At 43.1% G+C, this 26977-nt stretch overlaps 1 long non-coding RNA gene across 1 annotated transcript in view; it reads right to left on the bottom strand.

Annotated features, from left to right (window-relative positions):
- LOC102190196 overlaps positions 1–26977 on the bottom strand; it is a 33778-nt gene that overhangs the window by 6184 nt on the left and 617 nt on the right. The window contains exons 2-3 of the long non-coding RNA XR_309950.3: positions 25019–25131; positions 14598–14637 (exon numbers count right to left, since the gene is read on the bottom strand). This is a non-coding gene — a long non-coding RNA (uncharacterized LOC102190196). The remainder of the gene's footprint in view (positions 1–14597; positions 14638–25018; positions 25132–26977) is intronic.

Raw genomic sequence — 26977 nt, 5'->3', positions numbered from 1 at the left:
GTCTGGAAGACCTAGCCTCAACCTCTGACATTGTTACCACATGGTGAAATAGGCATTCCCTGGAGGTTCACTTTAGCTGTAGATACCCAATTCTGCAAAATCAGAAGTAACAATAACAGCTACCCTTTTTAAGTCTCTAACATGTACTGGATGTTCACCAAGACATCACCAGGTAGATGGTTTTCCCATTTCATAGAGGAGGTCATGGAACTTCATTGTTACAAAGAGACTTGCCTGAGTTCCTACAGCCAATGGCAGAGCCAGTCCACATTCAAACTCAAATGTCTCTCCTTAAAATCCATCCTCTCTCCATGAAGAAGGCACCCTGCCTCCTGATCCTGAAGTTCTTTCTCATCTGATAACATCGACGGGTAAGTATCAGGTGACCCCACTGGGGGTTAGGGTGTATACCAGCATTGAAAATGTGCTTCATTTTAAACATTACATATACCAGTTATTGGAAACTAGATGCTGTATCTGCTCCACCCAAGAGGAACTAGTTTAAATTTGAATCCTGCTTCTCTGGAAAGTATTAAGAGCTTTCATATGATTACTTATTTGTGTGAAGTTCTTCAGCCATCTTTTCTCAAGCTACACAAACATGGCAGATAAGGCCAGAAACCAAAGACAGACCCTGAGACAGACTGCTTGACTTGAGCCTTGATTTGTTTTGGAAAGTTTCTGGCATTCCCTTTCTTTCTTCTTGTGAACTTGGAAAAGACCCCTCCTCTTACTGCTGATGATACATGGGCCACGGCTGTGTCGATCTTTATGTCACGTAAGCTGCCGGTTCTAAGCTCAGAAACCATTTCATTCTTCATGCTGAACCCTTTCAGGGTCACTCTTGTCCATGGGACTAGCTGCAAAGATGAGTGATAGAGGCCCATTCAACTCCATCATCACACAGGAAGTTTGTATCCTGGGATGAAATACAGCTACCAGGACAGATGTGTTTACTTTTCTTGCATACGGTAATGGTTATTGCTATTATAATTTAGGAGATTTAAAAAACATCCAGAAAACAAACCTGAGAGTGATTGATTCCGCTGCCCCTAAGACAAAGAATCAGGAATTGAAAGCAGTCCACTGTGATTTATATCCTCTCAACCCCAAGGAAAGACATGTGTTCAATCATTTTACAGGGATTTTTGGCAACTTCAGGAGTGTGACGTGGGCTGTCTACATTCTCCTGGGACTCTGCAGTTGAGTAGAAGAGGCCAGGCCTCTGGTTGCTGTTCAAACTGATTTAACAGGAAAATTCATTGCATCCAGCCAGATCTTCTGGGTCAATATTACTCTTTTTTTAAATCTTTAATTTGAAAACTGTTCATTGTAAAAGTTAAGTAAAAAACATCCCTTCCCCAACCCCACACTGTACCAGTAGTGACCACTGATAACGCATCCCAGGCTAAGGGAGGGTGGGCTACCTTGAACCAGTATCACCAAGACTGCGCCCAATGGGGGAAGACAACTACCTCCCCACTTCAAGAAAAACAAAACAAGATGTTGTTACTAGAAGAAAGGAAGCTTGAACACCAGGCAGTCAAGAGCCAAAAAATGTCTGCCATGTACAGAAGTCAAAGCTCAACAGAAACAGTAAAGCAAGCCTCAACATTTTGACATGCAGTAGGAATGTGTTGCTTCAGTCATGTCTGATTCTTTGCAACTCTATGGACCATAGCCTGCCAGGCTGCTCTGTCCATGGGGTTCTTCAGGCAAGTGCAGTAGGAATACACATTGGTAGTTTTCCTAATTTCCCAATGAATATTTATAATCAAAACTCACATGTACCTTGTAATTTTCGCTGATACTTAAATTTTTTCTTACATGAATCCAAGGGGAGAAAAGAAGCAAGTGGCCGACAGAATTGAAGAGCGGGAGAGGGAAGTATTGTGTGAAAAGTGAAAGTTGCTCAGTTGTGTCTGACTCTGCAACCCCGTGGACTACACAGTGCATGGAATTCTCCAGGTCAGAATACTGCAGTGGGTAGCCTTTCCCTTCTTCAGGGGATCTTCCCAATGCAGGGATCGAACCCAGGTTAGAACCCAGGTTTCCCATGTTGCAGGTGGATTCTTTACCAGCTGAGCCACAGGGGAAGCTGAAGAATACTGGAGTGGGTAGCCTATCCCTTCTCCAGCAGATCTTCCTGACCCAGTGTGAAGAGAACAGGAAAATCCAGATACTCATTTGCACACAATGAACAGAAGTTCACCAGGATCCCTGACCCCATGACCGCCGCCATCGTGGCTGCACTAGGCTGTGTCACACTACATCTCTGGTGACAAAGATACAGAGACAGTTTTGGCCCACTCCCCTGCCCCTGAGACCCTGTAAATGGGGGAGAGGAGCATGGGAAAGGTGGGTGACCACTACAAAATTAAGCACAGTCCCAGACTGCTAAGTACTTTGGTAGAGGAAGGTACAAAGCGCTCTGAGAGCAAAGAACAGGAAGCGATGAACAGGGAAGGGGATTTTTCCAAACTGAGGGACAGGAGGAAGGCTGGAGGTCCAGAAGTCAAGAATAGCGCTGACCTGGCTTAAAGCGTGAGTGTAAGTGTGCTGGGGAAATGTGGGACTCTGAGCACTCCCTGCCTTCTCTCCTCTTGTTTTTATTGTCTCACTTCTGTTAGTTCAATTATTTTGTTGCAAAATCTGAATTCTCAAAGGATTGTTCTAATCTTCTGTAATGGAAATAGTAGAAGGGCTGATTCCTGTATTCACCTGATTTGAGTAAACCCCTAAGAACCTGGTTTTCGTTTTTCCACTTTGTCTATAGTGAGGGAAAGATCTAGAAGGCTGTCTCCCTGTAAGTCCATCCATCAAGTGGCTTTGGTGACAGATGAAATAACATTTCTTTATTAGAATCCCCACATGCTATTCAGTAACATATTGGGACAGGCTGCTTATACCAATTTCCCATCTACTCTGGGAAGAGAAACATCCTGTAAGAAGGTCATCTTGAGATGGTCCCACAGTGTGACTCACCGGAGGGAAATGCCAAAAGCTTTGGGGCAAAAATAAACAGAAGTGAAAAAATATGTCCATTCTAGTAAAAAAAAAAAAAACAGCCGGGAGTGATGCTGCACTGGCAAATTGAAGCTGATCTTGGGCAGGGTGGAGGGTATACTCAAGAGGGATTTTGTTTAGTAAATTAGATACTGGGTAGTTTGTTGAGGGCTCAATTTCACCAGCATATACTTTTCTGGGTAGGGCTGTGAAGGACAGAGGGAAAGGAATCTCTAATGAGACATGGCTCCCTCAAAAGAGCTCCTTCTGCCCCTGAAAAATCTTAACATCCATTAGCCTAGAGCCTAAGTTCTACCAGTCTTTCAGAGTTCTAGTTCTAATGTCTTCAAGAGTTGCAGTTTCTTCTGCATTGAGAAATGTAAGTCTCTTTTGGCCTCTTAAGTAAATAAATCAAACTCTATGTAGCTTTGCCTCTATATCATATTCTACCCTTGTTGGGTGTCAGAGAGTTAAAAAGATGTACCAGCCCGGGGAGCATGTAATTTTCAACTCCAACTCCAAATTTTCTGGGATTTTCAACGCTTTAGGGAAATTTTTTCTGGTCCCTGGGCTTGAATAGACAGTCACATATTTAATTTAATAATACAAGGACAAGAAAATTTCAATAAGCTGGAGATAACGATAAACTGGAATTGGGTGGTTTAAAAACACTAGGGTCAATAATTCCCAAAGACTTTGTCTTTTGATGAAGACAATACTGGTAAGATTAAGAATGCAGACAGATTCCTATTATTATTTCTTACTTCTTCAGTTCAGTTCAGTTCAGTCGCTCAGTCATGTCTGACTCTTTGAGACCCCATGAACCATAGCATGCCAGGCCTCCCTGTCCATCACCAACTCCTGGAGTCCACCCAAACTCATGTCCATTGAGTCCGTCATGCATCTAACCATCTCATCCTCTGTCATCCCCTTCTCCTCCTGCCCTCAATCTTTCCCAGCATCAGGGTCTTTTAAGTGAGTCAGCTCTTCGCATCAAGTGGCTAAAGTATTTGAGTTTCAGCTTCAACATCAGTCCTTCCAATGAACACCCAGGACTGATCTCCTTCAGAATGGACTGGCTGGATCTCCTTGCAGTCCAAGGGACTCTCAAGAGTCTTCTCCAACACCACACTTCAAAACCATCAATTCTTCGGCGCTCAGCTTTCTTCACAGTCCAACTCTCACATCCACACATGACCACTGGAAAAACCACAGCCTTGACTAGACAGACCTTTGTTGCAAAGTAATGTCTCTGCTTTTGAATATGCTGTCTAGGTTGGTCATAACTTTCCTGCCAAGGAGTAAGCATCTTTTAATTTCATGGCTGCAATCACCAACTGCAGTGATTTTGGAGCCCAGAAAAATAAAGTCTGACACTGTTTCTACTGTTTCCCCATCTATTTCCCATGAAGTGATGGGACCGGATGCTATGATCTTCGTTTTCTGAAAGTTGAGCTTTAAGCAAACTTTTTCACTCTCCTCTTTCACTTTCATCAAGAGGCTTTTTAGTTCCTCTTCACTTTCTGCCATAAGGGTGGTGTCATCTGCATATCTGAGGTTACTGATATTTCTCCTGGCAATCTTGATTCCAGCTTGTGCTTCTTCCAGCCCAGCGTTTCTCAGGATGTACTCTGCATATAAGTTAAATAAGCAGGGTGACAATATACAGCCTTGACGTGCTCCTTTTCCTATTTGGAACCAGTCTCTTGTTCCATGTCCAGTTCTGTTGCTTCCTGACCTGCATATAGGTTTCTCAAGAGGCGGGTTAGGTGGTCTGGTATTCCCATTTCTTTCAGAATTTTCCATAGTTTATTGTGATCCACATGGTCAAAGGCTTTGGCATAGTCAATAAAGCAGAAATAGATGTTTTTCTGGAACTCTCTTGCTTTTTCCATGACCCAGTGGATGTTGGCAATTTGATCTCTGGTTCCTCTGCCTTTTCTAAAACCAGCTTGAACATCTGGAAGTTCACAGTTCATGTATTGCTGAAGCCTGGCTTGGAGAATTTTAAGCATTACTTTCCTAGTATGTGAGATGAGTGCAAATGTGCAGTAGTTTGAGCATTCTTTGGCATTTTCTTTCTTTGGGATTGGAATGAAAACTGACCTTTTCCAGTCCTGTGGCCACTGCTGAGTGTTCCAAATTTGCTGGCATATTGAGTGCAGCACTTTCACAGCATCACCTTTCAGGATTTGAAATAGCTCAACTGGAATTCCATCACCTCCACTAGCTTTCTTCGTAGTCATGCTTCCTATGGGCCTCTTGACTTCACACTCCAGGATGTCTGGCTCTAGGTGAGTGATCACACCATCATGATTATCTGGTCATGAAGATCTTTTTTGTACAGTTCTTCTGTGTATTCTTGCCACCTCTTCTTAATATCTTCTGCTTCTGTTAGGTCCCTACCATTTCTGTCCTTTATTGAGCCCATCTTTGCATGAAATGTTCCCTTGGTATCTCTAATTTTCTTGAAGAGATCTCTAGTCTTTCCCATTCTATTGTTTTCCTCTATTTCTTTGCACTGATCACTGAGGAAGGCTTTCTTATCTCTCCTTGCTATTCTTTGGAATTCTGCATTCAAATAGGTATATCTTTCCTTTTCTCCTTTGCTTTTCGCTTCCCTTCTTTTCACAACTATTTGTAAGGCCTCCTCAGACAGCCATTTTGTTTTTTTGCATTTCTTTTTCTTGGGGATGGTCTTGATTCGTATCTCCTTACTTCTTACTCCACACAAATCCCTAAATTCCCAACAGAGGTACCATCAAAAAAAAAAAAAAAAAAAAAAGACCAGATTTAGAGAGATAGGGGTAGCATGCTTATCAGTTCAGTTCAGTTCAGTTCAGTCGCTCAGTCGTGTCCGACTCTTTGTGACCCCATGAATTGCAGCACACCAGGCCTCCCTGTCCATCACCAACTCCCGGGGTTCACTCAAACTCACGTCCATTGAGTCAGTGATGCCATCCAGCCATCTCATCCTCTGTCGTCCCCTTCTCCTCCTGCCTCCAACCCCTCCCAGCATCAGAGGTTTTTCCAATGAGTCAACTCTTCGCATGAGGTGACCAAAGTACTGGAGTTTCAGCTTTAGCATCATTCCTTCCAAAGAACACCCAGGACCGATCTCCTTTAGAATGGACTGGTTGGATCTTGCAGTCCAAGGGACTCTCAAGAGTCTTCTCTAACACCACAGCATGCTTATAAAAGACCACAAAAGGAGGTCAGTAGAGATGGGTCCTGAACCACCAGAGGGCAGCATGTGGTGGCCATCCCAGGGAATGAAATGTATTTTAGGGTCCCTCATTTCTCCTGCTCCCCTTGTAGATGCAACAGCTGCCTGGAAACCACAAGTACAGCTGGTCTTCACGATGAGCTCTTTTTCCCCTTCTGCCCCACACCATCAGTATAGAAAACAACTTGGCCTTAGGACTGGGGGGCAGGTGATGATGGGCTACCCTGAGGACAGACATACAGCTCAGAAAGCAGCACAGAGCTGGGAATGTAGGCAATGAATAGTCACTACTTTTCCATGTTTAAGATGATGAGGGATTCTGGCATCTTATGAAGTCCCCCAAAAAACAAATTTCCAATGAATGGCATAACAACTGTCTAGCAGAGAGAGTAACTCATTAGAAAAGGCCCTGATGCAGGGAAAGATTGAGGGCAGGAGGAGAAGGGGACAACAGATGACAAGATGGTTGGATGGCATCACTGACTCAGTGGACGTGAGTTTGGGTGGGCTCCAGGAGATGGTGAAGGACAGGGAAGCCTGGCGTGCTGCAGTCCATGGGGTCACAAAGAATCGGGACACAACTTAGCAAATGAACAACAACAACAATGCCTTAAACAAGATATACAATGTGAAAGCTATTTCTTCTCACATCTGCCTGGATAGATTTCATAAAACTACTATAAAAGTATTCTGTATTTACTGGAGAGAAAACTTGATGCTGCGTGGGTCTGCCCTACTCTTCTTCAGGAATTGACTATATATTCACCAGAGCATCTGTTACAAACTGTTCCTATGATCAAACTCCAGATGACACACTGACTGTTTCCCTTATTCTCAGCAAGTGGCCTTGCCTCCTACTCTACTGAGATGATCAAAAGAATCCGACACTGGATCCCTTAATTTTGCTCCTTCACCCCAAAACACTGCTGCAGCCTTATTACACATATTCTCTTTCTACCTTGGGAAAGTCGTGAGCTCTCTTCTGAGCCCCTCATCCACAGCCCCAACTGTCCTGATGGAAGCTCAGACTTAATATGACTATTCTGGTCCTCTTTTCCCCAAATTAGAGGCTCCTCTTGGTTTTCTTTGCCTGCTGAGAACACCCCCGTTCTTGTAACCACCATCCTTCTCTTGCCTTTCTCTTCTCTTCATCTGTTGCTGCTGCTGCTTAGTCGCTTCTGTCATGTCTGACTCTGTGCAACCCTATGGCCTGCAGCCTGCCAGGCTCCTCTGTCCATGCGATTCTCTAGGCAAGGGTACTAGAGTGGGTTGTCATGCTCTCCTCCAAGGGATCTTCCCAACCCAGGGATCGAAACCAGGTCTCCTGCATTGCAGGCAGATTCTTTACCACTGAGCCACCAGGGAAGCCCCTCTCCTATTCAGTTCAGTTCAGTTCAGTTCAGTCTCTCAGTCGTGTCAGACTCTTTGCAACCCCATGAATCGCAGCACACCAGGCCTCCCTGTCCATCACCATCTCCTGGAGTTCACTCAGACTCACGTCCACCGAGTCAGTGATGCCATCCAGCCATCTCATCCTCAGTCGTCCTCTTCTCCTCTTGCCCCCAATCCCTCCCAGAGTCTTTTCCAATGAGTCAACTCTTCGCATGAGGTGGCCAAAGTACTGGAGTTTCAGCTTTAGCATCATTCCTTCCAAAGAAATTCCAGGGCTGATCTCCTTCAGAATGGACTGGCTGGATCTCCTTGCAGTCCAAGAGACTCTCAAGAGTCTTCTCCAACACCACAGTTCAGAAGCATCAATTCTTTGGCACTCAGCCTTCTTCACAGTCCAACTCTCACATCCATACATGACCACAGGAAAAACCATAGCCTTGTCTAGACGGACCTTAGTCGGCAAAGTAATGTCTCTGCTTTTGAATACGCTATCTAGGTTGGTCATAAATTTTCTTCCAAGGAGTAAGCATCTTTTAATTTCATGGCTGCAGTCACCATCTGCAGTGATTTTGGAGCCCCAAAAAATAAAGTCTGACACTGTTTCCACTGTTTCCCCATCTATTTGCCATGAAGTGATGGGACTGGATGCCATGATCTTAGTTTTCTGAATGTTGAGCTTTAAGCAAACTTTTTCACTCTCCTCTTTCACTTTCATCAAGAGGCTTTTTAGTTCCTCTTCACTTTCTGCCATAAGGGTGGTGTCATCTGCATATCTGAGGTTATTGGTATTTCTCCCAGCAACCTTGATTTCAGCTTGTGTTTCTTCCAGTCCAGCATTTCTCATGATGTACTCTGCATATAAGTTAAATAAGCAGGGTGACAATATACAGCCTTGACGTACTCCTTTTCCTACTTGAAACCAGTCTGTTGTTCCAACCAGTGGTCAAATCCTATTTACTCTACTTCAGCAATATCTTTTGCATCTCCATCCTCTTTTTCCTTTCTATTTCTAAACTACTTCTCAGCCTGCTAAGGGTTCTTTCTGCTTCTAGCCTTCCCATCACCAGTTCCAACTATTAATCTATTCTAGATGGTGTTGCTATTTCCTAATGCACAACTGTAATCTATCTACTGACCCAATAGCTGCCAAATACTGTCAAGTTAATATCAAAACATCCTGACTTTCAAGCCTTGTCACAAGCTGATTCTACCTATTTTGGGGAGGGGGATCTTTTCCCACTGCTCAAATACAACAGTCATATCAGGCTATTTGCCCTCCCGTATATACCATCTCCATTTTATCTTTGCTCATGCCACTCTTTTCTATCCATCACACTCTGAAATGAAATACTCCAAGCCTTCAAGGCTCATTCCAAAGCACAAGATGCCCTAAGCCTTCCGCCTGGCTTGGTTTCTCTCTTCCCACTCCTGCCTGAAAAGAACCACTTTCTTCCCTGCAATGGCTGCTTCACTCCTTTAACATACATTTCTGTCTTGTGTCAGAGTTGTCCAAAGTTGTTCTTGTTCGTTCCCCATTTAAGCAGGTAGCAGACTCCACATCCCTTGTTTCAGGGAGGTCAGGGGCAGAATAAAAAACAGAATTATTTCTGGCTCTTTTTAAAAGCCAGAGGCCCATGGGGAGAATAGAGTTTTAGAGAAGGTTAGTGGCTTGGGAAAACAGGAGAAAAACATCAGGCTAAAAGGAAATTCTTCCAATTAAAGGTGGAAGCAACTTCTGCAGATTCTGCTAACTGGCAGGGGCCATGGTGGAGAAAGACCTTGAGAGGAAGAGCTTTTGGATGAAGCATCTGGGGAGCTGGGGCCATGGGCAGTAACATTTTCAGTCTTGCCCAGAAGCAGCAGATAGCCAACAGGTGTGAAGGCACCATGATGAGGCACACAATGGGATGGGCTGCTCAGCAGTGGACCTTTCCCAAAGCCCTTATTACTGCATAAGATTCTTGAAAACTTACAAGTCCCCCACACATCCCTGTTGATGGGAGGAATGGAGCAGAGCAAAAAATGAGATGAAATTTCCCACCAACCCAGCAGGGTAGAGGTGCAGAGTTTTTAAATTATTGTAAAAAATAGAGATACCATCTCTTTATCACCTGAATTTGTGGACTGATATTCATTCTTGATTTGTTTAAATATACATATCACAACTTCTCCCTTGAGGAAAATTCAATTCAACAATATTTAATGAGTGCCCACTATGACAGGCACCCTTCTAGATGGACAGAGATATAGCAATGAACAAGCCTGAAGACCTCTCCTCCAAGGCATTACATTTTGGTGGGAGGTCCGTGTTCAAGTACACACATGCCTAGAGGAATACCTATCGATATGAGCCACAAAAAAATCAAAGCACTACAGGGAATCCAGTGTGGTGGGAAGTGAGGGCAGGATTACATAGGTGGTGGGAAAAGCCCTCCTGACATGCCGCCATTCGAGCTGGGTCTGAAGGAAGGGCAGGAGGGAGCCCACCTGTATCTGAGCAAGTACACTACCAACACTGCGGGACCAGCCAGGATGGCCCGCCCACAAAAAGCTCAGGCTCTGAACCAAGAGGAGGGGCTGCTGCCATCAGAGACATGAGGGCATGGATCAAGGTGAAGACCTGGAATTCTCTCGGCTTTGCTCCCTCCACAGGGTGCCACACTCAGAATGTGTGCTCAGGAAGTATTTAACTGAATGAAGGGGGAGCCGAGCATCAAGCATCACTATTTATACCACAATGAGAAGTTATAGCTAATGCATAAAAATATGCATATATATATATGACACAAAAATGATCCATAAGCTCACAGCCAGACATAACCAATTTTAAATTTTAAATACTAGTCCTACTAGTCTTTTATTATTTGTAGACCCTGATTTTTTCACATTTGAGACAACGTATGTCTTGTTTTCTTCACTTAATCCTATTGTGATTTGTAACTCATTGAAGTGACACTGACGTGCATCCCTAGCTGGTTTCAATACCTTGGACAAAGTGGTAACAAGGCGACTGACTTTTTATTAAGGGCCACAAGGGGTGCTCAGAAGCCACTGAATTTTATGAGGAGGGGGATCCATGGGCCAGCAAACTTGTAGACAGAGAAAGCGTTAACGGCATGGATATCCTGGCTCTAGGATGCCCGCTGCTAACAGAGGGAACATCCTGGCTTCCTTATGCACAGGGCATGGCCACCATTAGCAAGATGGTGCTTGTGAATTCTCCCCTGTCCCTCTGGGTTTGAGGCATTGGAACAGTTCCTAAAAGAGTCATTTTGTTCCTCTCAGGTTTCTGTTTTACTCTAGTAACTGCCCCCACCTGTTCCTAATGTTCTCTCTGGAGGGAAAATTCAGCTTGATTCAGCATCTATAACCTGTGACATTCTAAAAGAGCCAGACCACGTTGTAACACAAGGAAATGTAGCTCAAACTCCTAATATAATAACCATACATTAGAAAATATAAAACGTATTTATTTTCAGTGTCCAGGATTATAAACTCTTCAACTAAGAAAATAAAACATGTGCCTAGGTTTAAAAAAAAAATCAGAAAGGACTTAATCAAAATCAAGCCCAAGCTCTTCTCTGATGCAGCTTCCTTTCCTTCCGTCTGCTTTGGGAATGGCTCTTTCTGGAAAAACTGTAATGCCTGTGCTAGGGTATCCTCTTAGCCCCCAGAGGAATCTAATGGGCATGTTCATGGCCAAAAAGGAAGACCCTATTACGTGTTTTTGGAGTCAATGCATATTTTTACAAATGAATCAACATTGCTATAGCTTGAGGATGATTTAGGCTGGTTGCTGCAGCTACTTTTTTGCCCATAAGCAACAAATTAATTTATTCAAGACCTGCATTACTGAAAGGAAAACAAAACGGAGGCAGGACAAAATTAATGGGAAACTTAAGAAAATCACAACCACCAACAAACAACCCTCAGTTTGGCTGAGATAATTAGAGCCAGATGGAGGAGGGAGCCCAGGTAACCAGATGGTTAGGACGCATCTAAGGACAGAAACGGCTGTGCATCAGCCAGCACAGTCCCAAACCTTCAAATCACTTGGAATAGCAAAGAATATTTCCTTTTTTCCTCTTTCTCTTCCCTCCACTTTTCTTCCTCTTTCCCCTTTTCCTATAGCAATGGGGATGTTCCACGTTGGAGCTCTTCTAAACACGAAGGCACAGTGAGATGGGTCTGGGCACCAAAACCAAGGTGCAGGGGTAGATGGAACAGAGCAAAGCGTCCGGGACTTTAGTCACAATCATTCTCCCCAAACTCTGGGTTTCAAAATAGGACTCCCATCCGAGGGATAATAAAAGGCACATTCAGCTGTTCTAAGCCTGTCCTACAATTTCTGGTGGGCTGTTAGACGCTTTGAGCTTAACCAGACCTGTGCGTATCCTCTGTCTAATTCTATCATGTGGCTTCTAATGCCTTCATATGTAGCCTCTGGCAACAAAGCCATTTTCCAATTGCTAATATCCTCTCCCTTCAGCACTCATCCTGCCAGAATCATTTACAGCTCTGTGTCTGAATCTCCCCAGAAAACAGATTTTTTTTCCTTTGGCGAGATGGTTTCCGGAAAACAACCCTCTCCACAGGACAAATGAATATAGAAGTTCTGTTCACGACAATCAGCACAATAGTGAAGAAATTCAGGGATACTGATGCCTCATTAAGGACAAGAAAGTTGCAGAAGTTCTTTATGTAGTATTTTAAAATTTACGGCTCTTATCACATTTGTGACTTCCCCCATTTAGTGAAGAACACTAGTTTGTTCATCTTATCAACACTTTTTAATGTTTCAATTAAATTTGAAACATGAAACATTAAACTGCAGAAACCCTTATGAGAAACTGCACGAGCTCTACAAAGATAAGGACTTTGGTTTATTGTGTTCAACTCCACGTTTACAGTTTCTAATATAGTAGCTGGCACTTCAAAAGTATTAATATTTAATGTTTAATGAACCAAGGTATTTTCCGTTGGGAAACCAAAAGTCTGGCCATCTTTTGATTTGTGGTGTTCTGTGTGAAACAAGTGTTTATCTATCTTGGGGTTAAGAAGGAAAATTCTGACCTAGTTTCTCTTAGGAAGCAACAAAACTCTTAAAATAGATTTCTATCTAGCTTATTTTGAATGTGCAAACTACCACTAGGTATTTAGAAAGTTGATCTTTTCTTCCATTACAAATAAAAATTCCATCTTGTGTCAGAGCAGTACTCCATTATCAGCTACACGCCAAGCCCTACCTGCAATAACAACAGATTGCTCACCTTATGCTATGCCTAACAAGAAGATTCTGGACTCCAAAAGAAGGGCAGACTTCAAGATACATATGCTAAGATGGCATTTTCTCACTTCTCTCCATCTTTGGGGAAACAAAATTCCAAAAATACTCCATATTGTTTTATTTTTAATCATTCTTAGCTATTTGATAGAGTGGCTGAGGATTTGAGCAAATATAAAATTTCCACCTCTGCTTTTCACTGTTAGAAAAAAACCTGATTTCATAGAACTCTAACAACTGTTGGCCAAATTCCAGATGATGCTGTGCAGTGATTAGGAACTGACTTTTTAAAATTCCCTTTTATAATGAAATGATAAACTAAAATCCAGGCTGCTATAAAATCTTTTCCAGAGAACAACAGTCTGTTCCAAATGTGCTGTCAGCTAGAGAGAAAACCAGTGGTGCTCCCAACAGGAAAAGTGGGCTTGGATGAAAGAGGCAGAACTGAATCCTATGAAATTCAGATGGAGATCTAAGAGTTTTCTGGGTTTTCTTTGAAGCTGAGCATAGGGAAATGTACCAGCAAGAGGTAAAACCAATTCATGATGATGTCAGACCTGGTGCTTCTGTGAGTGCCTCACAGATTGCATGTGGAATTCCCAAGAAAAGGAAAGCACATGCATTAAGAAATCTCCAATGTGCCATTGAGGATTTGGGAATGGTATTTCCATGTACTTCCTGTTTTGATAGTTTTAAAACCAATTACGATGAAATGTGGATATGATCCAGTTGTGGACTTAGCCTGTGGGTGTGGTTATCAAGAAAATGAGGAAATCAATGGACCATTTATCTTAGACAACTGCTGTCTCACCTATTAAATGTTCAGTAGAAACTATTTTGTTAACTGTAGTAGGAGTGATCATAAATCATTGTTATTTGTGACTATTACTGAAATGTAAAACATTAAAATTTTTCCTCTTCATGCCTTCTCACTTTGGGGTACTGTTTGGAAATATGCTTCATGCATATCTTCCCAGGTTCAGCCCCATAAACAGGAAATGTGATTTACAGCATTTAAGCTTGCTTCCAGGTGGCCCTAGTGGTACAGGACCTGCCAATGCAGGAGACGTAAGAGATGTGGGTTCGATTTCTGGGTCGGGAAGATCCCCTGGAGGTGAGCATGGCAACCCACTCCTGTATTCTTGCCCGTAGAATTCTATGGACAGAGGAACCTGGTGGGCCATAGTCTATAGGGTTGCAAAGAGTCGGACACAATTGAACAAATTAGCAGGCATGCACACAAGCTTTTGAGAGCTAAATGGGCTTGGCTATTGATTTCTTACCGCATTACCTGGGTTATTGGAAATGTATTTGTTAATTTGACTGACAATGAGGTTGACAGTATAACAGTATTACCACCAAAAGCAGCTTTGATTTTTGCCTTTAATTAGAATTTTCATACCATAGCAGCTTGGATTTGTCAGCGATTCGTGCTTTAAAGGGATTATGTTGAAGATTATAAAAGTAGAACCCTTGTGAAAAGAGCCTGGATATCCATCTTAGGAACTGCAGTCCCATACCCTGTTGGCCAAGTTGCTTATGAATGTTTAAGGATTCCTGTCACACTTTAAGTTGCTGTGAAAGTGTAGAGCAACTAGAAAAATCCTCCCAAGGAAAAGGCTGATTGGGAGTTGGCATGGCAACTGTAAACACGACCCAACCTTCCCATTTTGGAGAACTCAAACAAACCTTAAGAGCTGGAAGGAGAATGCCAGAATGATCGGAATACCTAAAAGATGAGAAGATAACAAAAGTGCTGTTTAATTAAAGAAGATACAATCAGAAAACAGTAGAAGGATGGTGTTAGCAAAGAGCTAAAGAGCCTTTCATTCTTCAGTCTAGCGGAAGCAGAATATCAGATGGCTGAGATGGGAGTGAGGCAGCCCCGTGCAGATGAGGGCATTGTGCGGAGCTGGGCAGCCTTCCAGCCCCGAGGTGGACCAAGCGGACAGGGTGCACAGACTGAATTAGAGCACTGCCCACAAATCAATTAAAATATTTCATAATTGAGGGGAAATGGTTTCTAAGGAGCACTGCCTCCATGAAAGGGATCTGGAATGAGACCAATAATAAAATTAACCAGACCTCGATTTGAGCCACTGCACTCTGTGGCAGTGTTGACTGTGTCATCTGCTTCAACCTCAAGAGAAAACCTATGTTTATATGAAGGGATACAGGGCTTTTCCCAGACTACCAATCAGATGACACATTTGGATGACATTAATCATAAGGGAAGAGGCACTACTAACGTCTCTCCCATCCCACCCCCACGTCATATTTACATATTCAAAAGGTGATATAAGATCAAGCCTCAAGGTGATTGAAATTCATTTGGAAAGGATAAGGCTAGAATATACATGGACAATACTTTAGACCACCTATGAAGCATGTATAACTAGCTAAATGTGGACACTCTCTAGATTTCAGAGTCTAGTTTAATCCCATTTCAGCTATTTAGATCCCTGCATAAGAACTTTAGCAGCCTGCTTGGGGCAGGTGCATGGGGATGACCCAGAGAGATGTTGTGGGGAGGGAGGTGGGAGGGGGGTTCATGTTTGGGAACGCATGTAAGAATTTAAGATTTTAAAATTTAAAAAAAAAAAAAAAAAAATCATCATGAAAAAAAAAATAAATTAAAAAAAAAAAAAAAAAAAAAGAACTTTAGCAGGCATCATTCCAGATTGAGGAAGAGATGACTACTGCCAAATACATGCCTTGACAATGCTTTCCTAAAATGGAAATGTCTTTAATACCCTTACAGATTAAAAAGCAAAATTGAGAGCAACTTAAATATCCATTATTTGGGTCTTCTTATATAAATATGATGCATTCCTCTTTATTCTTCTAAATTAGAGAATGAGGAAGTTCACTTTGTTCTGATACAGAAAAATTTGTAGCATTTGGCATCCAAACAAGAGAGTAGAAACCACCATATACATTTCAAGTAGAGAAGGATGTAATGTAGGGAACTGGTTAAAAACTGCTGGAAGGGCTGAGGAGCAAAGAAAAAAGGCAGCTGTAACTTAAAGACTGGAAGCTGCCACTGTCCCTTGGCTGGATCCTGTGAGTGGATACTCGCTGCCAATGTTGCTGAAACCCCCAGGCTGGTGGAGCTTGTACCACAAGCAGTCAAGCCCAGATGCATGTCCCTGCTGCTTCCAGTAGCATGAAAGAAAGTGAAAGTCACTTGGTGTCTGATTCTTTGCAACTGTATAGTCCATGGAATTCTCCAGACCACAATACTGGAATGGGTAGCCTTTCCCTTTTCCAGGGCATCTTTCCAACCCAGGGATCGAACCCAGGTCTCCCACACTGCAGACAGATTCTTTACCAGCTGAGCCACCAGGGAAGCCCAAGAATACTGGAGTGCTTAGCCTATCTCTTTTCCAGTGGATCTTCCTGACCCAGGAATCGAATCGGGGTCTCCTGCACTACAAGGGAAATTATTAATCTCTTTCCTCTACACTGAAACGTACCATCTATGCCTTCCATTGAAAGAAGCTAACATGAAATCGGTTAAATGAGTGAGTCTGGAAAAGGGGCTGGAGATTATCTAGAAGGATGAATTTGGACCTAACAAGAGACACAATCTGTTACATCTACTCTTTTGCTGCTCATGTTCCATTGTATCCAATCAACATCATACTTCTACCTAACAGAAAGCAAAGATATTGACCATATAAATGAATTCAGGTTTACTCTGTCTCCAAAAGGGGGGAACACAAAGTGAGACCACTATAAGGAGGCGGCTTCAGTCACTGTGTTCACCTCTGGGTGATGTCATTTCTTCTATTTTAATCACCATAGCACCTTGGATTTGAGAAGGAAATGGCAACCCACTCCAATATTCTTGCCTGGAGAATCCGTGGACGGAAGAGCCTGGTGGGCTGCTGTCCATGGGGTCACACAGAGTTAGACACGACTGAAGCGACATTGCATGCAAGCATGCCTTGGAGAAGGAAATGGCAACCCACTCCAATGTTCTTGCCTAGAGAATCCCAGGGACGGGGGAGCCTGGTGGGCTGCCATCTACGGGGTCGCACAGAGTCAGACATGACTGAAGCGACTGCATGCAAGCATGCATCAGAGAAGGAAATGGCAACCCACTCCAAAGTTCTTGCCTGAAGGATCCCAGGGACAGAGGACCCTGGTGGGCTGCCGTCTATGGGGTCGCACAGAGTCAGACATGACTGAAGCGACTTAGCGGCAGCAGCACCTTGGATATTCTGTAACCTAAAGACTAAACTGGTTGGATCTCCTTGCAGTCCAAGGGACTCTCAAGAGTCTTCTCCAACACCACAGCTCAAAAGCATCAATTCTCTGGCGCTCAGCCTTCTTCACAGTCCAACTCTCACATCCATATATGACCACTGGAAAAACCATAGCCTTGACTAGATGGACCTTAGTCGGCAAAGTAATGTCTCTGCTTTTGAATATACTATCTAGGTTGGTCACAACTTTTCTTCCAAGGAGTAAGCGTCTTTTAATTTCATGGCTGCAGTCACCATCTGCAGTGATTTTGGAGCCCAAAAAATAAAGTCTGACACTGTTTCCACTGTTTCCCCATCTATTTCCCATGAAGCGATGGGACCGGATGCCATGATCTTCATTTTCTGAATGTTGAGCTTTAGGCCAACTTTTTCACTCTCCACTTTCACTTTCATCAAGAGGCTTTTTAGTTCCTCTTCACTTTCTGCCATAAGGGTGGTGTCATCTGCATATCTGAGGTTATTGATATTTCTCCCGGCAATCTTGATTCAGCTTGTGTTTCTTCCAGTCCAGCGTTTCTCATGATGTACTCTGCATATATGTTAAATAAGCAGGGTGACAATATACAGCCTTGACGTACTCCTTTTCCTATTTGGAACCAGTCTGTTGTTCCATGTCCAGTTATAACTGCTGAACTGTGGTGTTGGAGAAGACTCTTGAGAGTCCCTTGGACTGCAAAGAGATCCAACCAGTCCATTCTGAAGGAGATCAGCCCTGGATTTCTTTGGAAGGAATGATGCTAAAGCTGAAACTCTAGTACTTCGGCCACCTCATGCGAAGAGTTGACTCATTGGAAAAGACTCTGATGCTGGGAGGGATTGGGGGCAGGAGGAGAAGGGGACAACGGAGGATGAGATGGTTGGATGGCATCACTGACTCGATGGACTTGAGTCTGAGTGAACTCCGGGAGTTGGTGATGGACAGGGAGGCCTGGCGTGCTGTGATTCATGGGGTCACAAAGAGTCGGACACGACTGAGCGACTGAACTGTAAGACTAAACTGTAAACTTAACCACCAGTGACACTCAATGTTACACTTAACAAAGCAAAAAGTACACAGAGGGGCTATAGTTCTTGTTTTAGTAACTGATTACAAAAATAATTGAATGATAATGGTAAGAGTTGAATAATAACTGTTACTGAGCTTCTTCCATTGTCTAGCCCATGTTCCATCTGCCTTAAATTGACACCTCAGTTGTGTGGGGTTCGTTCCCGCCAAGACAATTTAAACCCTCCTTTCTTAAGGGTCTGAGTTTTTAGTAGTCTTGCAGGTTGCAGTACTATCCCAAAAATTGTTTTTCCATAAAGGAAAGTGTTCAGTGTAGTAACTGACTGGTGGCTGGCTGGTCCCCCTGGGGAATGAGGCCACTCCAGGTCTCTGCTGTCCAGCAGACTAGGTACCCAGCAGTGACAGTAGCCTCTGTCACTGGAGTGACATTGTCATATGCAGGGGAAGTCCATACTGCTGAGCCCGTGCACGACTTCCATTCCTGCCACAACGGCCACATTTTACATGGGTCTACTGAGCACACCTCAGGGTGGCTGGGAAAGGGGCTGACTGGTCCACAGAGTGGGCATCCTGTCCAGCTGGTTACTGAGAGCCTCACGGCAGGTGCCCTATGGTGAGCTTTCACATATGGAGTCACCCATATGGAGAGACTCATCTGCAAACCTCTTCCTCAGACTCCTGTGCCACCAATATACCAACCAAACCACTAGCCACCCATGAATTGGTGTACAGCCCTCCCTCTGGCCATCTCTCCATCCAAAGTGGACAACTGCTTTACCCTACTCCTGCTCCAGACTGTTAATGTCTCTGTAGTACACATCCTTCTGGTACCTTCAAATTGTAAGGGGCCATCCATGAACCTGATTCAAACATTTTCTTCTCAGTCATCTGTCAACCCCAAAATGACAAGAGGCAGGTGCTCTGGGAGTAGGAACTCACTTGTACACTCAGGACCTCCTCGGGTCCAGTCTGGAATATGCTCTTTACACGTTGCTTTGCACGCCAATTGTATGGCTGGTGGACCCGTGTATTGCTGCAAAACAAATTATCCCAAAACTGAGCAACGAGCACTTATTATCTGTCATGGTTTCTGGGATTCAGGAATCTAGGTTAATTAAAAAGATCTAGCTCAGGGTCTCTTCACAAGATTGCAGTCAAGTGCCAGCCAGTCCTTCCCTTGAGGTTTACCTAGACATGCTATCGGCCAGTGGTTCTCAAATGGGGGAGCAATTTGGGAGTAGAAATGGGGGAAGAGCTGCTGCTGGAATCTAATGGGCAGAGGCCAAGGATGCTGCTAGACATCCTACCATTCTCAGATAGCCTCCCACATCAAAGAACTTTGTCCCCAGATGTCCACACTGCTGAGGTTGAGACACTTTGCTAGGGAGCCTTGTTCTGCTCTGGTCCCTGCACAAAACTTGGCAGCTTTATGTGTTACTCAGATGTGGCTTTGATCAATACACTCAAAAAGAGCGTACGTTATCTCAAAAATCAAGAGGTAGAGAACACTGTTTGATCTTATTCAGTGATAGGTGGGTACAGAGTGTACAATTTGCCTTTCAGTTTGCAGAGGAAATGCCACCATTTCCCAGACCACTGGACCCCTAGAAACTTCACTGAGGTCGCAGGCCTTTGACTATTCTTGGAGTCTCTCTCCCACCCTCTGGCATACATGTGTCTCATCAAGGCTTCAAGGGCATGTGCTGCTTCTGCTCATCATGTCAATAATGTAATATATCAGCATTGTGTTCTGGGGAATATCACGATGATCAAGGTCCCTGCAGACTAGATCTTGTCAGACAGCAGAAGAATCACATGGGCCAAAGAGAAGCCAGGGCAGGTGTTTTGCTGATCCTGCTAATTGAGAACAAACTCCATCTGGTGTTCTTTGTTAGTTTGGTATCAAGAAGAAAAAAAAAAAAAAGCATCTGCCAGATCAATAGTTGCCTTCAAAGTGCCAGAAGCTCTGCTCTGTTATCCAGCAAAGACTACATCTGGTCCAGTACCTGAATAATTCTTCGACAATTCACAGTCATTCTCCAATAACCACCACCACTGCTGCTGCTGCTAAGTCGCTTCAGTTGTGTCCGACTCTGTGCGACCCCATAGATGGCCTCCCACCAGGTTCTCCCATCCCTGGGATTCTCCAGGCAAGAACACTGGAGTGGGTTGCCATTTCCTTCTCCAATGCATGAAAGTGAAAAGTGAAAGTGAAGTCGTGTCCAACTCTTTGCGACCCCATGGACTGCAGCCCACCAGGCTCCTCCATCCATGGGATTTTCCAGGCAAGAGTACTGGAGTGGGGTGCCACTGCCTTCTCCGAATAACCACCACAGTCATTCTCTAATAACCACCTTCCTTCTGCCACACCAAACAGGTAAGTTAAATGAAAATGTGGCAGGACAACCCCTGCATTGTCCAAGTATTAGATGGAAATAATAATCTCTGCAACCCCCCCGCCCCAAGGATGTGGTATTGCTTTCAGTTTACTCTTACTCTTATGTAAGAAGAGGAAATTCCAGGAAGCTTCTGCAAGGTCCTGCCTACCATAATAAAGCTCACCACACAGGTCAGGGAATCAATACAGGGGAATCAATAATCTTTTAGTTATTGAGGACACTTATCACAACTCTATTCAGGGATGGGAAAATAACCATAGTGGATTAAGTGGACACACTGAGAGGCAGCCACAGGCCAGAGTTTCATTTCTCACCTGATCAAGTGACCTCTACACCCTTCATGTCCCAGAAGTATGTTGGGGCTTTGACTCAGAACTAATGTCCAGAAAATCTCCAAAGGCCTGGATAGTCCCCCTTCCTCAGTGCACTTTGGGGAAGAGTTAAAGGAAGATTTACGCTAGATACTTGGGCTTCCATGGTGGTGTAGCAGTTAGAAGAATCCATCTGCAATTCAGAAGCTGCAGGAGATGTGGGTTTGATCCCTGGGTCAGGCAGATATCCAGGAGGAGGATGTGGCAACCCACTCCAGTATTCTTGCCTGGAGAATCCTTTGAACAGAGGAGCCTGGCAGGCTACAGTCTATAGGGTCACAAAGAGTCAGGCACGACTGAAGTGACTTAGCACACAGGCACGCTAGCTACTTACAGCAATGTCATAGGGCCCCTTCTCGAGGCTTCCCAGCTTCTTCCTCACTTAACATCAGGGCTCTCAAACCTTAGCATGCACAGGAATCAGCTGAAGTGCCAGCCAAAACAAAGACTGCTGAACCCCCACCCCCAGAGTGTTGGTGTCCCTTGGGCTAGAGGAGGGTCTGAAAATTTGCATTTCTAACAAATTCCCAGGTGCTGTTGCTGCTGTTACTCGTTGGACACAGCTGCAAAATCAATCATCCGGGGATTTCTATGTCTTTGAACTGATTCAGATCTGAGACTTGGGTAATGAGCTATTACTCTACATTGAACAACTAAGGTTTCTATTCACTGGACCTAGAGATTTTCCAGTTACACAAGTCAAATAATTCTTAGTAGACCTCCTATCTGTTTTGGTCCTCAAGATACCATGAAAAATAAACAAACATCAAAGATTCTTATGTTCTGAAATACTCTGATTACTGCCCCAGACATTCTGCCCATGATAGTAACTGCACCCACCTTGTTGCCAGCTGATAAGAGCTGCCACTTGGCTCTGCCCTTCCAGAAGCCTGCCACTGATGGATATCAAGAAGTCTATTTTAATGAAAGTGTCTTCTTTCATTGGTGAGATTCATAAGAACCCCCAAACAAGAGACCTTAAAACATCTGCTGAGTCTAGAGAAAATTGACCACAATAATATCAATCAGGAAAGACATTTTCCATTCTTCTCAACAAGCTGTCTCCCAAAATCTCTATCTTGGAGAAGCTAGAAACTGTGGTTAGCATGATAGGGTGATACGAGTAGACACCTTGCTTGGGCAAAAGGAGAAAAAGCTCATCACAACTTCACCACTACTACATGCTTAGAAGATGAGAAGATTAAGCAGGGTTCTGGTTATTAATGGAATTAAGGTGGTTCTGGAATTTAAGGTGGCTCAGAGAGTAAAGAATCTGCCTGCAATGCCAGGAGACTTGGGTTTGATCCCTGGGTCAGGAAGATCCTCTGGAGAAGGGAATGGCTACACACTCCAGTATTCTTGCCTGGAGAATGGACAGAGCAGCCTGGTAGGCTACAGTCCATGGGGTTGCAAAAAGTCAGACATAACTGAGCAACTAACATTTTCACACTTTTTAACTTAATTACTAAAATGAGTGGGTTCTTGTGATTTAAAGTGTCTAACTGGAGGCCCATTTGTATTATTCAAGAGTCACCAGAGAACTCCGAGGTCTGCCTGAATTTCCATCCAGGTGATGGTAAAGAAAATCCCATGGAGTAGATTATAGAAGATACTGAGAAATCCAAATAATGTTGCTTGGCAATTGAAGCTTCTAAGACCTGCTTGTTAAATGTGGAAGTTATAATGGCAAATGATGTGGAAACACATGGAGGTGATTATATCTCTATGGAGAAGGCAGGAGATAAGCCATCATGCTACCAGACACAGTCACAGCTTCCCAGATCACCAAAAGAGACAGACAGCTGTGGATGGTAAGATCTGAAGCACTAAGGGTTCCATTGTAGCCTAGAATCACACTCTTGGACTTTTATACCCTCCTGGCCCTCCCTCACACCCTTTTGTTCCAGAGACTTTGCTTATGTGCCTACACACTCATGGGGTGCAAAACACCCCCCATGTGGTTGAGTGTTAACTAGGAGACTGGATGAAATGAAACACAATGCCATAGAATATTATCCAGGAGGCTCAGACTTAAGATCTGCCTGTGTTTCATTCGTGAATGTCCCAAAACCATTTCTTGGAAAATACATCATTTTCCCTCTCTTCATTAAACACTAAAACAAGCATTTTAAATAAAGCATTTAAATATATAGATAAGTCCATTTCTGGATCCTGTTCTTGGTTTCCCTTAGATCCCTTAGCTTTATGCCTGCACTGGCACAAGAAGAATAGCAAAAAGGCTAATGGGACTAGAACAGAGAGAGAGAGGAGCAGAGTAACCGGAGATGAGATCAGAGAGGAATCTTCTCAGGGGGTAAGGGGGAGAGTTACATTCTGCCTTTAAACTTTGTGAGCCATGGAAGGGTTTTGAGCAGCAGGTGATGTGATTTGACAGGTAATAACAAGATCACTCCAACTGCTGTGTTGTTCTATGCAGAACAGATGGCAGGGGGCAAGAATGGAAGTGGGAAGTTATTGAAATAATTCAGGTGAGAGATGACAGCTGCCTGGACTGGGGTCTTGGAGGTGGAAGTGCTGAGATGTGGTCAGAATCTGAATCTGTTCTGAAGGTAGAGCCAATAAGATGTCCTAGTAGGCTGGATATGAAGTGGGAACAAAAGCATGAGGTCAATAATAATTCTGAGGTTTTTTGGTCTGAGTAACCAGAAGGATGGAATGACTATCACCTGAAATGTAATAGGGTGTAGAAGGAAGAAGTTTCAGGGGAACAACACTATTTTAGACATGTCTGATTTGAGATCTCCCAGATACGCAAGTAGAGATATCAAGCAGGTAGTTCAACACACAAGCTTGTGTTTAAGAGAGAGATCCAGGTCAGGGATCAACCAGACTGGGACAGACACAGTATTTATTTAGTGCCATGTGATTGTATTGGATTGCCACAGGAGAGGCACACACAGGGCGGGGATCCAAAGACTAGGACCTGGGGCACTCCAACACCAAGATGTCATGGAGATGTGAAGAAACCAACAAAGGAAACGGAGAAGAAGCAGCTTATATGACTGGAGGAGAGTGTGGCAACACTGAAGCCAAGAGAAGACAGTGGTCCAGGGAAAACGGACGCATCAATCCTATCAAAGGCTGCCGACAAGCAGAGCAAGATGAAGACTGAGAATTCACCACTATAGCAGTGGGCATTGGCTACTTGCTGGAAGCAGTTTTGGTAAAGTGGCTGAGAGTTCTAACTGGAGAAGATTCAAGAAGACAGGAAAAAGACTTCCCTGGTGGTCCAGTGGTTTAGACTCCACGCTTCCAGTGCAAGGGGCATAGATTCAACCCCTGGTCAGGGAACTAAGAACCCACAGAAAAGAGACAGACAGAAAAGAGAAGGACTAGAGACGGTAACTATACACATCTTTTTCTAGCAGTTTTGCGGTAAAGGGGAAGCAGCCACGTGGGGCAGTAATGGATGGGGAAAGTGGGGTCAATAAATAGGCTTTTATTTTCTTTTAAGATGCAAGAAATGACAGCATATTCATATTTCAGTTGAATGGTCCAGTAGTGCAGAAGACACTGATGATGTGAGAGAGTAAGGAATGAACTGCTAAAATGACCCATTCAGGCCAACAGGCACCCTCAAACCCTTCTGGGGATACTGCATACTGGTTCAAGCAAAGGGAAATATGGCATTAAGTATCAAAATTATACATGCACATATTCTTGGACACAGCAGTTTTATTTCCAAGATCCTATTCTATAGACATACTAGCATCTAGATGCAAAGACACAATTTCATGTTATTTATTAGAACACTGTATATAATATCAACAGCCTTCCCTGGTGGCTCAGTTGGTAAAGTGTCTGCCTGCAATACAGGAGACTCAGGTCGATCCCTGGGTCAGGAAGATCTCCTGGAGAAGAAAATGGTTACCTACTCCAGTATTCTTGCCTGGAGAAGCCCATGGACAGAGGAGCCAGGCAGGCTACAGTCCATGGGGTCTCAAGAGTCAGACGTGACTTAGCAACCAAACCACCACTATATAATATCAAAAGCCCAGAAAAACCTTAAATGTGGATATTTGGTGGATGATTAAATTCATACCTGGAATACCATGAAGCATTGAAAAATGAGATTGATCTACATGTACTGTTCTGGAAGAAACCTCCAAAATTACTTAAGTGAAAAATATCAAGGTAAAGAAGAGTACAAGATACCTGTGGGGAAAAAAAGCAGAGTATCATTTTATGATACACAAAGATTTGGGTTATAGACAAAACATATATTTATATGTGCATGAAATATTTCTGAGAGATGTGGACCTACTTCCCACTGGATATTCTTTTCTAATATTTTCCATTGTTTACGGCTCAGATGGTAGAGATTCTGCCTATAATGCAGGAGACTTGGGTTCAATCCCTGGGTCAGGGATTTTCCTTCCTTGGAGAAGGAAATGGCAATCCACTCCCGTATTCTTGCCTAGAGAACTCTATGGACAGAGGAGCCTGGCAGTATATATATAGCCCATGGGGTCACAAAGAGTTGGACATGACTGAGTGACTTTCACTTTAAGGTATATTTATTATTTTTCATTAAAATTTAATAAAAAGAGAAAAAACTTTATTAAAAGGATAAAAGTAAATTTACCAATTCTGTCTGTCCATTACTAATGTAAAGAAAATTTTCTTGTATAATGTTTATGGAGAAATGGTATTATCTTCTAGGTTTTGGAAAGTAATGGAAAAAAATCCTTTTAAATTGATTTTTACTGAACCAGCAAGGTCTTTATTCAATAATTTGAAATACTGGGATATAAATTCTCATGGGCTTCCATGGTGGCTCAAATGGTAAAGAATCTACCTATAATGCAGGAGACCCAGGTTTCATCCCTGGGTTGGGAAGATCCCCTGGAGAAGGGAATAGTAACCCACTCCAGCTTTCTTGCCTGGAGAATTCCATGGACAGAGGAGCCTGCTGGGGTACAGTCTATGGGGTTGCAAAGAGCCAGACACAACTGCACACGTACCTAACACACATACCCACTATAAAAGATTTTTACTTTCAAATATAACATTTTAAAACAAGTAAATTCAATTCGGACAAAAGACTGTTAGTTTCAAAGTGTATTTCTGTTGGGCAACAATAGGCATCCTATAAAAACATTTTAGGTTGAATCGGATCACTAATTAGATGAATGTCAACCCTATGCCCTGGGAAATGGGATTTAAATACAAAACATTATTGAGGCTCCCTTCTCTCAAAGGTGAGTTTGTAGGTGCGTATATATGTATGTGTATTTAATATAGATTAGCATCTTTTCTTTTTAGTTTTTGGAAAGAACATAATGGTGCTATGAACTCAAGCAGGAAGTCATTTTGATACAGTTTAGCAAATGATTTAATCATATCATTAGCAAAGAGTAAGTTATCACTAGGAACAGAAAGGAAAATGAGAATAATCTCCAGTAGTAGAAATTCTCCTTGAGGCTGGAGTTTAAAATACATACCTATATTGAATCCCGAGGGTATTTTAAACATAAAAGTTCTCATATTAATAGTTCTTAAAAATAAAGAACTATATCCATTAGGTACTTTCTGAAAAGGGAAAGTGGAAATTCATCATTTTTAGTGTGTCGGTCTGGAATCTCTTATTTAGTACTTTCATGAGCCGCATTTATATTGAAGACCACACTGACAAGACCTTGAACTGCCTTCTGAAATATCAGGTAAGACTGCATTCCTTTCTATATTTTTAGTATTAAGCATACTTATAGTAATAAAATATTTTGAAACCTACCACTCTATGCCATACGTATAATAATCTTCTCATTTCCCAACCTTAAGGGTATGCTAAGCATTAGGAATTCTCTGCTGTTTGTTTAAACTTGCATGTTTTTGCTTTCCCCAGTTTACTGATTTATTAGTCACTCAGTATTCATGCTCCGTGATAAGTGCCACTTCTCTTGTGCAGTTGGAGGACAAATATCTTATTCTGTTTCATTATCAATTTTAAAGCTCATCTGAAGCTAAGAAGCAATCATTCACTGTGATGGAATTTCTGGGA

Source organism: Capra hircus, chromosome 4, assembly GCF_001704415.2.
Source record: "Capra hircus breed San Clemente chromosome 4, ASM170441v1, whole genome shotgun sequence".
Lineage (NCBI taxonomy): Eukaryota > Metazoa > Chordata > Mammalia > Artiodactyla > Bovidae > Capra > Capra hircus.
This window is presented reverse-complemented; position numbering and strand designations above follow the sequence as displayed.